Here is a 16,934-nt window from a genome sequence, read left to right as displayed (position 1 = left end):
AAAAGATGCGGCTCAAACATTAGAGATAGTAGGGTAGAACTATTTTTCATTTTACAATGGTTATATTTATTTATTTTGACTTTTGCTTTTGATTGTTAAGTTTAGTTAATTTTTTTTATTACTGCCTCTGTCCCACTGTATCTGAGACTCTTTCTATTTTGGGCGTCCCACTGTAAGTGAGACTCTTCCCTTTTTGGGTAAAAGTTATTCCTTTTAAACACATTTTCACTTTTTCACCTACACACAAAATACACCTTTCTTAATTACCGTGCCCCAAAAAAGGTTTCACTTACAGTGGGACGGAGGGAGTATAAATTTTGGATAATTCTATTCGCATCCCCATTTTACTCACTATAGCCCTCATATAAAATAATAACAAAAAGTAATTATAAAATTACAATTTTATCCTATTATTCATAGCCTCAATTAAGTTAGATTAAATCACTACTTTTATACAGTCCCCAACTCTTTTAAATTATTTTCATAACAAAAAATCTCCACGAAAACACATCTAGCCAATACTTTTGTACTTTTCTTGTGGTAACATATTCTATCACAAAAAATCCCCATGAAAACATATCTAGCCAATATAAATGCATCATAGATCATAATCACATGTGCATAAACCAACAAAATTATGATTTCTCAAATCATCAGTTGAAAAATACAAAACAAAAAATTGACAAATGATAAATGGCTTCAAGGCAATCGAAATGGCCGTAGTAAGCTGTAAGCCAAGTAGTGCAAGCGAGTTCTTCCACTAAGCATATCAAACATCAAATTCTAACAAGATAGAATCAAAATTAGGTATGAGCAAAGATGCCTGTTTTGATTGATACTGTAAATAAAGAGACATTTGTGAGGAATACATACATTGGCACCAGACTAAATTAGCTTCTCAACACAAGAGATCTTGCCATGCATTGCAACCAACATCAATGGAGTCTACATACAATTTTCAATTAATGAATGGTCAAGATCAAACAATCACACAATTCTACAAATAATCAACAGTCAAGATCAAATATTTTTCATCAAAATGAACTATCAAAAAATCGATCTCTCCACACACAAAAGGGAGATGAAGAAGCGGACCTATTGTGTGATTGTTTGAACTATCACGGATAGGTCGAGAAGCAATGAGAGAATCTAAAACCCACAAATCAAGAATCCAAATTCACAAAACAAACACCAAGAACCCAAAAGGGAAGGAAAAAAAAACAACTAAAACTAAAATTGAGCAAAATAAAGTAAGACACTTTCAAAATTCCCACCTCGATCTGGCCATTGGCAGCAGTGATATCCAGAGGAGAGTTACGATCATAAACATTAGAATGATAAATGAGAGAGTGAAAAAAATGAGCGATGTAATATAGTTTGAACTTTTAAGAGCCCAAACTTGTAATATGAAGTGTGAGCTATTAATTTTATTTTAAAAATGCCAAAATTATAAAATTAAGGAGGACCTATTTTGTTAAATTTAATTATTTTTTTAAAATATTGGATGTTGATTTGATAATAGTTTGGACTTTTAAATTTTAGGTTACTTAATCCAATTAAGTGTTCAAAATTTTCATATTACATAGATTGCTATTCCTCTAAAAAGATATGAGTTATTGAATATTATGCATTATTCATATACTTTTATTAACTTTATCTCTTATCTAGCATAGCTAATTTTATCTATTATAGCTAGGGTCCAAATATGATAACTGTAACAATGATATAAATGACATATGTTAAATAAAATTTAAAAGTTTTATGGACTAATATGTAATTTATAAAAATATATAGATAAAATTAAAAATTATAAAAAGCTATATAGATAAAAATATTAAATTCACAATCAAATACAAAAGTAACAAAACTTTGAATACACTTCAAAATAAATAAAAATAAAAATTGTTGACAACAATGTTGGATCCCGGAGGGTCACTGAACAAGTGTATGAGGGGGGGGGGGGAGAATACACCTGTAGGCTATTTTTCAAAATCTTTTGTAAATAACTGAAGGAGTATCGACTGATACTGAAGGAGTTTGACTGAAGTGAGCAGTTTAAGAAAACTTCAGTTAAAAAGGGATTGTAGACTGATACTGAAATAACTTCAGTATTTTGATTTCAGTTAAGCGCCAAGCTTTAACTGATAACCACGTAAGGCTTCAGTTTAGATTTTGTAAACAGATGAGTGTTATGAATCTTACTGATTATCCGAAAATTTATCAGTTAGACTAATAACACTAGCAGCGGAAAATTAAACTTAGAAAATAGCTTTTGTGATTAACATGTTGTCAAATAAAGTTTCATTTTGCAATTAATCAGTTTCAGTTAAGAAAACGTTTGTGCACAGATAAGAATAGTAAAATTGAAAGCGATAAACAACAAAGAATTTTTACGTGGTTCAGAACAAGTTCCTACGTCCACGGTCAGTTAAACACATTGACAATCACTCTGGGCTTGTGCTTGCGGGTGCACAACAAACCTTCAACTGAAACAAAGTTTTAGTGCCAATACACTGGATTGGACTTCTCGTTCTTAACTCGCAAATGCAAAGACTACACTTCGTCTTGCGTGTGGGGGCTAAGAACTCTTGAGTTCAGACCACTGTCTCGAACTCTCTCAAACTCTCTTTTCGCTCAATTGAAAAGGAGTTCGAATTACCAACTAGATTATAGAGAATAGGCTCTCTGTAATTGGGAACTTAGGCTTTGCATATTACAAAGAATGTGCCTAAGAAACTAAGAGAATGTAAGTAATCAGTAAACTGATTTTGGCTTTGAGTATTTTCTTCTTCGATTCAAACTTTGAAGGCAGTGAAAGGCTGAGTTGCAATTTTGGCAGAGGTTCAACTTGTGCGTTTGAATCGGTGAAGATTATGGTGTTCCTCGAGCTCTATTTATAGGCGAAGTCTTGAATAGATCCGTTGGCAAGATGGTCTTCAAGAATTCGACCGTTGTGAGAGAAATTTGAATTTGGCTGAGGCTTCAATCTTTGAGGTTCCTAAATTGATGAAGAACGGCATCTCAGGTACGGGAGCAAGGCGCCTTTGAAAAGTTTGCACCAAAAAGGAATTATCTGCAGGAAAGGACGAACTTCAAGATCTCTGCATTTAATGTAGCTGTACTTGAGTGTACGTGGCTTCCGTTTAACTTAAAACATTCAGTTCGAGGAAGAATGTCAACTGATACTTGACTTGAGTATCAGTCCGCTAAATCCACGTGGTCAACATTAGTTAATCAGTCATAACTGATTCTTCAGTGAGATCCTCGTCAAGTCAATACATCAGTATTTTGACTTGGTATTTTCTCTTGCTATCTTCAGTTGAGAGGGCTTCAGTTCACCGGTCTTCAGTCTTCAGGACAGCAGTCTAACTAGAAAACATGAACTCTAAAACTTGAGTTCGAAAAATTCTAGTCTATTTAAAGAAAATCTAAGAGTTTTGGTACCATCAAAACTAGAGCTGGGATATTTCATTAAGTTCCCAACAAACAAATTAAATAGAAAACCACTGAAAATTTCACTATTGAAATATTATTTAAAAATTTTAATTTCTTTTTTTTTAAATTTATTATATAATATACAAAGAAAAACAAAAATTTACTATTGTAATATTATTTATAAATTTTAATTTCTTCATTTTTCTTATTTTATAGATAGTGACATGCACCTGCCGTATGGTACGATTAAAATACTTGTGTATGCCCTAGACGGACAGTACACACTCTTATACCCGCAATCGGACTGGTTAGTCTTAGCGGTAAGTTAGGATCGAATCCCACGAAGAGTGAGGAACACTTTGTTCTCAGTGTACAAATTGAGTTATCATGATCTCAACTTGTTTATTTGCACAAATAAACTTAACGAATATCAAATATAAGACGGTGTAAGATTTGAGTTAGGTCATGATCATTGTTGATATTTGCATTCAATAATAGGCATACTAAGGATTCGTCCATGCTTCGTATAAACTCAATGCGTGGCCCAAAGACATTGGGGCGTTTCAAGAGGTTATACTCCACACTTGGGATGGTTGAGTCCCTTGTAGTCACCTAGTTCGAAGGTCATGCACCCCGTCACAAAGCCGTGCTTCACTCTTCCTTAGATAGTATACATACCCGATCTCTTCAAGTATGCCCCTCACCAACCTTCTATCCCAAGGTCCCCGGCTCTGCATCTAGTCAGCAGACATACCTCGCGGGATATTCACTTCCAGTACTATGTCCAACCGGTCATTGATACGTCTACGATACGTGAGGTGCTTTCCTTGATCAATAACCATGACTTTATGTTTCGTCACAGTTGATGGGTGATAACACTCATGTTTCCATGGTTTCTAGTGTTCATATAATGTCAATTTTATAGGAAATTGAGTGTTGGATAGTTGTTTTGTGCTTATATTGCTCTATCGTGTGAAATATGATACGTGCTCGAACTTTGATGGAATTTATAGGAATATTGAGTCTGAATTTGAAAAAATGGTCTAAAATAGAAGTTGTAGTTCGTCTTGATACGATTTCGGTAGCGCAAACGGATCGCATATCGAAGTTCGGACAAGAGAGTTATGATCGAAACAAGAAATTCACGCGCAACAGCGAAGTCACGGCGACCCAACGGTGATCAACGCGGCGACCGCTGCCTGAAGAGCAAATATTTTGTGATGGCCGGCGTTCCAAGCGACGACCTCCGGCAAGGTCACCGAAAACTCGGCGACGGCGGCGATCTCCGAGAAGGTCGTCGGAAAATGCTGTTTTTTGGCCTGGAGCGTGGCGGTCGCCGCCGAGCCCGCCGCGCGTCCAGAAAACTTTATTTTTATGCGTTTTTCAGTGTTTTTTCGAGTTCTAGCTGTATTTTTTCCCCTATGCCTTTATATAGATCATTTGCTTGACCTATTAGAGATCTCTTCACCTCTTTTCAGATTTTCTTTCTTTTAGACTTAGAATTTTATTGTTTTTCATAGATTTAACTTTGTTTTCCTGCAAGATTCCAACTGTCATTCAACATTCATTCCGAGTTTTATATAATTCAGTTCTTATTATTTGTGATATCCGGACTTTTTAATAGGAATTATAGAAGACCAGAACACGCCCAATAATTAATAATTATACTATATCAAGGAAATTGATATAAATATACTCCCAATTTTTTATCTTCGATCGATATAATTTTAGTCCATTATCGGATTATATGGGAGATATTATTTCAAATTTTACTCTTTTTAATTTATTCATTTACCCATCATCTAGCTTGTAATTATTATTATTAGGCCCAAATATAAGGATATAATTAAATAGTTATGGATTAATTTATTTGGGTCCTTAAGCCCAAACAATTGTGGACTTGAGTTTTTTTTTTCTTTTTCTAGAGCCCAAGGCAGCTACTGCAGCGACAAAATCATATTTCTTTTCCTATTGCCAGCATTTTTACATCTACCGAGAAATCCTTTTCTCCCAAATCTGCCAAAATCTCTCCCCTCCCGAGAACCCAACTTTTCTGATACCTTCACTCTTCTCCTGTTAAATATCCAACCTGACCCACTAGAACGCTCCCACTCTTTTGCTTCAATCTGCAGGAACCCAAGGCCAGAATCCTTTCACATCAAGGTAGTATTATTCTATTCTCCTCTGTTACAAATCCACCAACTTTTGTTTGTCTCTTCCATTAAATATATATATATTTCCTTCATTCTTGTTACAGCAAAACAACAACAAAAGTACAATCACACCAAACAAATCTGTAAGGTTCGTTCCATCTCTTTATTTTCTTTCCTAAGCAAATTGATAGTAGAAATATCTCTCTATTCATACATATATTAGACCGTACATACACTGGACTAGAATCCCTGCACAAGAACATAGACAAGGACACAGTGAAACAATCTTGCATCCCTGCACAAAGAAAGAGGGAGAACAAATCTCATAAAAACCTGTACGAACCAAGAGACTCAACATTTCCTAACTCTAAAACTATGGCTTCTTTCCCAAAGGTTTAATTTTCTTTATCAAGAATAAATCCTTCCCTTCATATGCAAAGTTTCATTCTTTCTGCCGTGTTGGGGTGGGTCTGGGGGATGAGAGTCTGAGGAGGGGATTCCCGTTCCTTTCTTTTGGTGGATTGCCTAAGCCTGCCGGAGATGAGATGGCGGCGGCGCGGCGGCCCCCTTTTGGGTCGGCTGCTGCCAGATTCGCGTGAGAAAAAAGAGAACGGAGAGGACGCGGCGGCAGCACGACGCTGCTCGACCGGCCGCGAAAGAGAAGGGAGGGACAGCAGCGCTGCTGCGGTGAAATCGTCACCAAGGCGGCTGACCACCACATGCAGAGGAAGAGCAGCGCTGGGAAAAGCATAGCTGAGAAGAGCAGCTTTGGGAAGACCAGCGCTGGGAAGAGCAGAGCTGAGAAGATCAGCTCTGGGAAGGGCAGCGCTGGGAAGAGCAGAGCTGAGAAGAGCAGCTCTGGAAAGAGCAGCGCGAGAGAGACAGAGGCTGAGAAAATGTGAAAGAGGGAGAGAGAGAAGCTTGAGTTGAGAGGGTGAGAGGAGAGAAAGAGCTCGTTTGCATTTCTTTTATTTTTTTATTTCTATCTACTTTAAGGTTTAACTTAAGTTTAATTATTAACGGCTATTGTATTATACTATTGTATATATATATATACATATTTATTTATATCATTATTAATCCCACTGAATCATCAATTATTTATACATCTTTGGAGTTCTTATATTCTTAAATTTTCTTCCATTAATTATAAACTATTTTGTACTCTTAATCCTTCCCAATAATTACCTAAATTTACCCATAATCTTTTCCTCTATAATTATATATATTCGGGCAAAGTGTATCAATAGCTAGGAATTTTCCCCATTCCTTAGAAATTAGAATGAGACCTCGGAACCTACTTAAGGATTTTTTCTTGTAGGTCCGAATAACCAATAACAGTGACGCTTCACACGAGTTGAGCTTGAATCTGCACTTTCGAGGTGGGCTTTATTTTACATACAATGTATCTTGAGTTACATAAGCTCTGATATTTCATGAAAATTATCTGTTTATCCAATATAAATGTTTTTATGTGCGTTCTGTAATTGTTTAAGGCTCGTTTTAATATCGATCGAGATTCTCATTTGGCCTAACACGTCAAAGGAGGATTGTGTACACAAGGTTAGTGACTCGATGGGTTGATCGCCATCGTGCACCAACAGATTTAGAACGTTATAAGGATGGGTGCTTGCCAGAAGGTTATCCGAAGCACAGTGAAGATTTTCGGATCTGACTGGGTGCGTCCCGAGATCAAATGGACGTGGGGAAGAAAGCGAGTAACAATCGAATGCACATGGGCGCCCTCAACAAGAAAATATTTTGTCATGCTTAGAAGTGAGATTTCCGTTTTTAAAACCTTCTAAGTCATGATTGTGATATTGGATAAACTGCCTTATCATTCCATAAAATATTTCGAAAACTTGTGCCCACTGAGTACATTAGTACTCAGCCCAAATTATTTCAAATGTTTTTTAGGTTAGGCGGCTGGTGCGCATGGTGCTGAGCTGGGGAGTGTTTCATATTCCAACGACTATATACTCTTTAGCTAATCTAGCTATATTCTTGAATAACATCTAGTCTAATTATGTTGAGCTCAGACTCTTTATTTCTAGCCCGCTGCTTCGTTTGAATGTTAGAGTATCAGAGTTGTGAAACTAAACCTATTTAAATCCTCGGGGATTCTTCATATATTGAACTCGTTTTATGTCATCAATATCCATCAATATAATAAGCCCTTTTATTTATCCTATTTTATTTTCCCCCAAGTCTGGACTGTCACATTATTGTTTTCTTCTTTATTATGCTTTTGCTTTATTTTCTGATGTTTGGCTAATTCTTTTATCTGAACCTAGGGTTGTACATAGTTGATTAAATATGTGTTATTTGATTTATTGATATCAATTTGCCCTCCAACTTGTGATTCATGATTTCTGGTGCTTGATTTCTTGTGAATTCTGATCAATAATTTACATGTCTAGCTGTTCAGCTTGAGTCTTGAATGTGATAACTGTTCAGCCGATTCAGGAATGCATGATATAGTTTTGTCTTGAGTCTTGAATGTGATAGGTGGGCTATAGGAAGCTATTATTTGTATGCTATTTGGAGTTAATTTTTTCCTTTGAGTCTTGAATGCGATAAGGGGTTTATTAATCTACTTTCATAGTTGTTCGTTAGAGAAGATTATGAATAGTGTTGTGATTTTTCATCAGGGCTAGATTAAATTGGTAATTGAATCAATAGGTTGAATGCATGTGTTTGATTAACAATAGTACATTCCCTAGGGTCAGAGTCTTCTATATTTGATTTATTTACATGATTTTTATTTTTTATATTTTACATTATTGAATTTAATTTTAATTGTTCATCATCTTGGTGTTTTGCCTGAATATTGTTAGAGTTCTTTTTAGGATTATTTAGAGTGATTTCATTTATCAGTGCTCGTGGATACGATACTCTGATTACTATTTGTTGCTACAATTACACTGCTTACTATTCCCCCCATACACCAGAACATACTCATATTGGGACCAACAAAAAATTTACTCCATCTGCCCACCAAAATAAAACTCATTTTGCCATTTTGGTCCGTCCATAAAAAAAATATATTCATTATATATTTTCCTTTGTATTATGTACCCCACTAATTTTACTCTTCGATATTACCCTTTATTTACCAATATTGTTATTAGTGGATCCACTACTCACTACAAAAAAACGTGTATTTACCGACGAAAATTACCGGCGGCTACTTTGCCGTCGGTAATTAACGGCGGCACGGCGGCGGCATTCCACCCGAACTTTCGAAAATACCGGCCACTTACCGACGGCAAACTCACCGCCGGTAATTAGCGACGGCGACGCCGCCGGTAAGTTTTGAATTTACAATAAAACATTAATTTAACTCTATTACCGACGGCGATTATGCCGCCGCTAATTAGCGGCGGCAATTGCCGTCGGTAATGTCTAATTATAGGGCACCCGTATCCTTCTTTTTTCACTTTTGCGCAGAACAAAACTCCCCCCACCCCCCGCCGCTTCGCCCCTGCTGTTGCCTGCTGCTTCCACCAGCCAACCACCGCCGCCGACCCCCCGCCGCCGCCGACCGCCGTCGTGCCCAGCCGCCCAGGTAACTCTCTTTCTCTCTCTCTCTCTCTCTCTAGATCTCATTTTAATTATATATATATATATATAATTTTTTAATTTTGACTTATATTCTTTATTTTAGTTCGACGATTTCGTTTCGCCGCTTTCTTCACGACACCCGCCGGAAACCACCACCATACGCTTCTCTTATTTAATTATTTATTTAATTATTTATGAATTTATTTATGTATTTATATGTTAATTAAATAGATTTATTTTTTATATATAGTTAATAATTAATTTATAATTGGCTTTGTTTATAAATAAATTATATGAAGCATGAATAATTTTAAATTATATTAATTGAAGCATGATTAATTTTAAATTATATTAATCAATTAGTATATGTTGTTAGTTTAATTTTAAATTATGAAGCATGATTAATTTTAAATGATATTAATTTTAATCAATTAGTTTAAGTTGTTTGTTAGAATAATTTATATATGTTGGATAATTTTGTTAAATTAAATGTTAGGTGCTATGTGTTTATGAAATGTTATGTTATTATATATATTGTGGGATAGATTTAATCAATTTCTTAAGGATCTTCTCCCTTTGGGATAGAAATTGATTATTTCTTAAGGATCTTCTCCCAACAAATGATTGTTTTTAATTTAATTACCCTGATTTTTATTGCTTTTATTTGTATTGTATTATTGCTTCGACATTGGGGGGCCGGGTAGACCTAGTATAGGCTTAGTAAATTAGGACCACTATGGTCACTATAGTTGCTGGTAGAGTCGAGCACTTGGTAGTTAGGATAGTGGGGTTATGCTGTCGAAATTTTGTTAGATTTCAAGTAATTTATTATATTTTATTTGTTTTTTTCAATTAGAATTTGCAAGAATGAGTGATAATCGAATGTGGATGTACGCGAGATACAATGATCGTACTGCATTTGAAACGGGGCTTGAGTTTTTCCTTGAGTGGGCGAGAAATCAAACGGCATACACAGATGGACAAGGTAACATTAGGTGCCCGTGTAAGAAGTGCAAGAATCAAGCGTATTTAGATGTACCTACGGTCAGAAAACATGTTAGTAGGCGTGGATTTGTCCTGAATTACAAAGTTTGGGTTTCTCACGGGGAAGCACCGCTGTATATGCCGATAGAACATGCTATAATGAATGAGGATGATGGATTATACAATAACTACGAAAGGATGGTGCATGACCATGCTGGACCTAGTAATTATCAAGATCCTCCAAATCTGGAGCAGCCGCCCAATAATGACGCTCAACAGATTTATAACATGTTGGATGCAGCAGATACTCCATTGTACGCAGGATGTGACACGTACACACAATTAAGCTGGATGACTCAATTCATGAGCATAAAGACTGAAAGCCACATGTCAGAGAGGACTTACAATCAGATGTCTTCGATGATGAAAGCTGTTTTACCAGAGGGTAACAATTGTCCAGAAGACTTCTATAGTACGAAAAGAAATCTACGTGGTTTGGGTTTTGCCAGTAGAGAAGATCGATTGCTGTGTTAATAACTGCATGTTGTTAGGGGTGGGAAAATAGGGTTCGGGTATAGGGTACCCGATTACCCGACCCGAAAAAATCGGGTATCGGGTACCCTATACCCGAAAAATTAGGGACCGGGTTCGGGATCGGGTATTTAGGGTGGGGAAAAATCGAGTATCGGGTATACCCCGAAATACCCAATTTTTTATTAAATATATATTAAATTATTTAATTAGGGGTTACATTTTTGAATTTTTTTTTAAAAAATCGGGTATTTTCGGGTATTAGGGTACCCTAATACCCGATTAAGGAAAATCGGGTACCCTAATACCCGAAATACCCGATTTTCACAGTTTGACCTGAACACATGCAATTTTGACCGGGTAATTTAGGGTACCCGAATACCTGACTCGGGTACCCGAGTCGGGCATTAGGGTACCCGATTTTTTTTCGGGTTCGGGACCGGGTATCGGTTTTCCACCTTAATCAGGACCGGGTACCCGATTTTTTCGGATAGGGTACCCGATCCCGACCCGATTCCCAGCCCTACATGTTGTATTGGGGGGAAACTAGTGAGCTACATAGTTGTATGTTTTGTGACCAATCACGATATAAGGACAGCTTGCGTGCATCTGGGAGTCGCCGAAAGAAACAAGTGCCCGCCAAACAGATGCACTATTTTCCCTTGACGCCCCGATTGCAGAGATTGTTTGCATCTCCTGCAACCGCTGAACATATGCGGTGGCATGCAATAAATAAAGCAATAGTTCAATAAAAAGTTACGTCCTAGTCGCGCCGCACCTAGCTCCATTAAATAAAGCAATAATTTATAAAAAAACTTAAATATAATTATATATATATATAGAAACTTAATTAAATATAATTAATATATGTATATAGGGGAGGGCTATAATAAAAACACTTTTAAGTGTATAAAATATGGATAAATCTTGTCCATTAAATATTGTTTGATCTAATGGCTTGAGATTTGCCTAATCTAATCTATACATATTCACGCCTAATTGGAAAAAAGGTTAAGTATGTAATTGCTCAATTTAATTTTGAATTAGTGGATTTGTTTAATATATCAAATCTTTATTTCCATATATCAAATCTTTATATCAAATTTTTATTTAACACACGTCTTACACCTATTAAAATCATTCTAACCTAAATCATAATATTTTCTGAAACGTAAAACACAGAGTCTTTATCATCAAACGTGTAAAATTAACGGAAGCAAATAATTCTGGATTCATCATTCTATTTCTTCAAAGCATTACTTATATTTTTGCTTGAAACAATACTCTGAAATTCGTAACAGCATTACTTATAATTCTTTGACTAAATAAAAAATTTCCCAAGTTACAACATTACTTTCAGTTCAAGCATAAATTAAATTCGCAAAGTACTAAATATAATTCGTAACAAAAGAACTTCAGATTTGTGTATAGAATGAAAATTTTCCATGAATTATAATAAAATTATCAACTTCGCACCTCTGAAATTCGTAATAGCATTACTTATAATTCGTGACTATATTAAAATTCGTGCAAACTTCCTCATATTTTAATTCGTAACATAACTAATAAAATTCGTGCAAACTTTCTCACATTTTAATTCGTAACATAATAAATAAAATTCGTGCAACCACCACCCACTTCCCAGTTCATAATAAAATTCTCATTCCTATCGTAAAACTAAAAATGGCTGATTCAATGGAGGGATGTCTTTGCTAGTAATTAATTCTATATTCAATTCATTCCATACAGATTAATTTTGATATGGAATAAAAAATTTCCATATCCATTCCCAACAGAATCGGAAAGTCAACATAAGCATGTTACATTTTTACCCTTTGGGAGGTTTTGGTTACGAATTAGACAATCTCGTCTTAAGAATCGTCTAATTTATTAAAATTCGATCTTGTCCGTTGATTTGAGTTAGATGGATGGTAGGATTTTGTTCTTATTTTATACACTTAAGGTTGTTTTCATGGTAGCCTCACCCTATGTATATATATATATAGATACTATGTATACGTGAGTGTGTGCGTGAAATAATATTTGTATGTGTAAGTGAGTTACAACAATTTAAAGGTAGAAGACTATTTATACTAAGGCTGGGTTCTCTTTGTGGGAAAAGGATGAAAAACAAATAATTTCCCTCATTTTCCATCTTTTTCATGTGTTCTCTTTGTTAGCAAATTTTCTTCGGGCAGGAAGGAAAATTTTCCCAAGCAGCCCCTTTTCCCACATTTTCATCCCAAATTATGATAATATTATCATGACCTGCAGGTGTGATAAAATTTTCCCATGATGTATATTTTTTTGATCTTCCAATTTTGCCCTTAACACTATGAATGTCAGTGAGTGAGTCTTATTCGGATCGAAACCATTAATTTTTTTTCTTTGATTTTACTCCCCACCCCCCCCCCCACGCCCCCCCCCCCCCACCCCCCCCCCCCCGCGCCCCCAACCCCAAATTTTTTTTTTTAATTTTTCTCGCCACCTCCACCCACCCTCCCCTACCCCATGCCCCCACCCCACCACCCCCCCACCCCCCAATTTTTTTTTTCTCGCCACCTCCACCCACCTTTTAATTCGAACATTAAAAAAAAAATTAAATTTGGGGGTGGAGGTGGCGAGAAAAATTAAAAAAAAAATTGGGGGTGGGGGGGTGGTAGGGGAGGGTGGGTGGAGGTGGCGAGAAAAAAAAAATTGGGGGTGGGGGGGTGGTGGGGTGGGGGCGTGGGGTAGGGGAGGGTGGGTGGAGGTGGCAATAAAAATTAAAAAAAAAATGGGGGGTGGGGGGTGGTAGGGGCGTGGGGTAGGGGAGGGTGGGTGGAGTTGGCGAGAAAAATTAAAAAAAAAATGGGGGGTGGGGGGTGGTGGGGAGGGGGTGGGTGGGGGCGTGGGGTAGGGGAGGGTGGGTGGAGGTGACAAGAAAAATTTAAAAAAAAAAAAAAAATTGGGGGGTTGGGGGTTGGTAGGGGCGTGGGGTAGGGGACGGGTGGGTGGAGTTGGCGAGAAAAATTTAAAAAAAATTGAGGGTGGGGGGTGGTGGGGTGGGTGGGGGCGTGGGGTAGTGGGGTGGGGTGGAGGTGGCGAGAAAAATTAAAAAAAAATTTGGGGGTGGGGGGGGTGGTAGGGGGCGTGGGGTAGGGGAGGGTGGTGGAGGGTGGCGAGAAAAAAAAAATGGGGGTGGGGGGGTGGTGGGGTGGGGGCGTGGGGTAGGGGAGGGTGGGTGGAGGTGGCGATAAAAATTAAAAAAAAAAATGGGGGGTGGGGGGTGGTAGGGGCGTGGGGTAGGGGAGGGTGGGTGGAGGTGGCGATAAAAAAAAAAAAAATGTGGGGTGGGGGGTGGTAGGGGCGTGGGGTAGGGGAGGGTGGGTGGAGTTGGCGAGAAAATTTAAAAAAAAAATGGGGGGTGGGGGGTGGTGGGGAGGGGGTGGGTGGGGGCGTGGGGTAGGGGAGGGTGGGTGGAGGTGACAGGGACGGAGCCAGGGGGGAGCTAGGGGGGGCTAGAGCCCCCTCCCAAATTTTGAGTTTTTTTTTTTTTTTAATAATATATATAGATATATGTTTATACCTATTATAAAATAATTTTGTTTTATAAAAGAGTATTTGGTTATTATATTCTCTCATATATACTTAATTTAAGGATAATTTCGTTTTTTAAAACTATATGATCTATGAAATATTGTTTGTTATTATTACTATTATACTTGTCTTTTAATAAAAAATGCCTAATATGTATGAAATGCTGAAAAAAATTATAATGTATTGAAACTAATTTGTAATATATAGAAAATATATAATCTATGGACATGTTGTTTGTTATTATTATTATTATGCTTGCCTTTTAATAAAAAATGTCTTAAATATACGGAATTTCCAAAAAAAGTTTTGTGATATATTGAAACTATATAATCTATGAAAATAATGTTCGTTATTATTAGTATTATGCTCGTATTTTAATAAAAAAAATACCTTAAATATACTGAATGCCCAAAAAAAATTTCTCGGGGGCTACCGCCCCCGAACCCCCGTACAGGTTCAGCCCCCCCCGAACTAAATTCCTGGCTCCGTCCCTGGGAGGTGACAAGAAAAATTTAAAAAAAAAAAAAAATTCGGGGGTGGGGGGTTGGTAGGGGCGTGGGGTAGGGGACGGTGGGTGGAGTTGGCGAGAAAAATTAAAAAAAAAATTGAGGGTGGGGGGTGGTCGGGAGGGGGTGGGTGGGGGCGTGGGGTAGTGGGGTGGGGTGGAGGTGGCGAGAAAAATTAAAAAAAAAATTTGGGGGGGGGGGGGGGTGGGTGGGAGTTGAGGTGGCGAGAAAAATTATTAAAAAGAAATGAAGCATGGCATAAAATAAAATTAAAAGTATGGCATGAAATAAGTAAGTCAATAATAAGGGTAATATTGTCATTTAACAATTTATCTATCATTTTCCCACAAAGAGAACATGTGTATATGATAAATGAAGTATAGGATAAAAAAAAAATCCATCAAAGAGAACATTAGATAACAAGAGTGGAAATGATAAAATTTTCCCACCTTTTCATTTCCATCATTTTCTCATGATAATTTTACAACCAAAGAGAACGCACCCTAAAAAGAATAAGATGTTATTACGGCCTATGTATTTTATTTTTAACTATAGCACAATTTTTTTTCCGTTAAAACTTTATTTATTAATGGCAGTAACATTTATTTATCAAAAGTAATGTTGATCAATTAATAGGTCAAATGAGAAGGAGTTAAAAGATTTTATACTTTTGATTACATTTATTTTTCCTGATTTTTTCTCTTTATTCCTCTTTCTTATTCCTTCATTCTTTTTCGTACAATTTTATACATGAAAAATATATGCAATGTGCAACTTTAATTAAATATTACAGTAAGAATTTTAATTAAATATTTGGTATATAAAATACAAATTTAAAATAAATAAGTTAAAATTATTTAAAGTTTCATATATATATATATATATATATATATATATATATATATATATATATTGGTTGGATATATTTAATTACTTGCATAATGTTTAATATATTATAAATTGTATTACATGTAAACAGTATAATATCTATAAACATACTATGTATATGTTTTCTTAATTATATATTATTATAAATAGTTATATAATTCAACATGTGATAAAACTATTATATTTGCTATTATTGATTCACATCTTCAAATTCTCATATTATTATTATTATTTTCCCCATCAAATTCTCATATTATTATTATTATTATTATTATTATTATTATTATTATTATTATTATTATTATTATTATTATTATTATTATTATTATTATTATTTTCCCCATCCAATGACTCCAACCCCCATTCTAATGGTCCGAAGAGAAACGTCTTATTAAATAATTAATTGCATTATGCATATAAGAAATGACAGTTGTTGCATTTTTTAAAAATGAAAATAGGTCAGTATTAAATGTGAGATTTTTTTCATAAATATATTTCACATGTTTGTAATTTCTATCATGTCTGTAATCTCTATTATATTTATTTTCACTGATCATTTATTTAAATTATGTGGATTTTTGTCTATATTTTACGACAAATGGTGAACTTTAACTGAACAATTATTCTTGAGGAGATGGAAAAGTGTTTTTATTGATTTCGATGGTGGAATAGATAAGCATAATTTGCTTCAATTTCGTTAAATATCAGTTTCACCATCTTCAGTAATGTCTTTATCTTCTCCAGATGAATATTAAACTTGTTATAAAGCTTTTATTTTGCCAAATGCCAATGTACCATTATAGTTTCTGTAACACAATAACGGATGTTGTATAAAATCAAACATTTTAAAATGTATAATATTTTAGGATCAAATAAATGATAACCAATTTTAGGATTTAACATTTTTTTTCCTTTTTAGTTTTAATTTTTAGAGATATTTTAATTGTTTCTTAGCCGACGTTTTCTTTGATTTCCATTAGTCTTTTTCGGCCAAATAGATACTACTATTTGATTAGTGATAAAAATATATATATATATATATATATATATATAGCCCCACCAAGAAAAAGGGACACATTCCTGTACAAGAGTCGGTGGAATTAATGATTTGCACCAATTAATCATTTTTTTTTCTTGAAAATGCGAGGACTTCGAAGCCAAAAATGTGTGTCATCTACCTATACAGTGCATTCACTCTAATTAAAATTCATCATAAGATTTATTAAGATTCAATAATCACAGTTAGAATTTAATTGAAATGAATGCATCGAAGTGTGATTCAAGAAACCAGGTG

The 16,934-nt window shown here is 35.6% G+C and overlaps 1 long non-coding RNA gene across 1 annotated transcript; it reads left to right on the top strand.

Moving 5' to 3' along the window:
- Positions 1–5,421: 5,421 nt before the first annotated feature.
- LOC130991996 (uncharacterized) lies at positions 5,422–7,739 on the top strand. Its single transcript, XR_009091223.1, has 5 exons — positions 5,422–5,598; positions 5,693–5,736; positions 6,910–6,970; positions 7,085–7,364; positions 7,506–7,739. It is a non-coding gene; the product is annotated as an uncharacterized LOC130991996 (long non-coding RNA).
- Positions 7,740–16,934: the final 9,195 nt, after the last annotated feature.

This window comes from Salvia miltiorrhiza, chromosome 7 (genome assembly GCF_028751815.1).
Source record: "Salvia miltiorrhiza cultivar Shanhuang (shh) chromosome 7, IMPLAD_Smil_shh, whole genome shotgun sequence".
In the NCBI taxonomy this organism is placed as follows: Eukaryota; Viridiplantae; Streptophyta; class Magnoliopsida; order Lamiales; family Lamiaceae; genus Salvia; species Salvia miltiorrhiza.
Note: the sequence above shows the minus strand (reverse complement) of the source record. Positions and strands in the feature narration are given on the sequence as shown.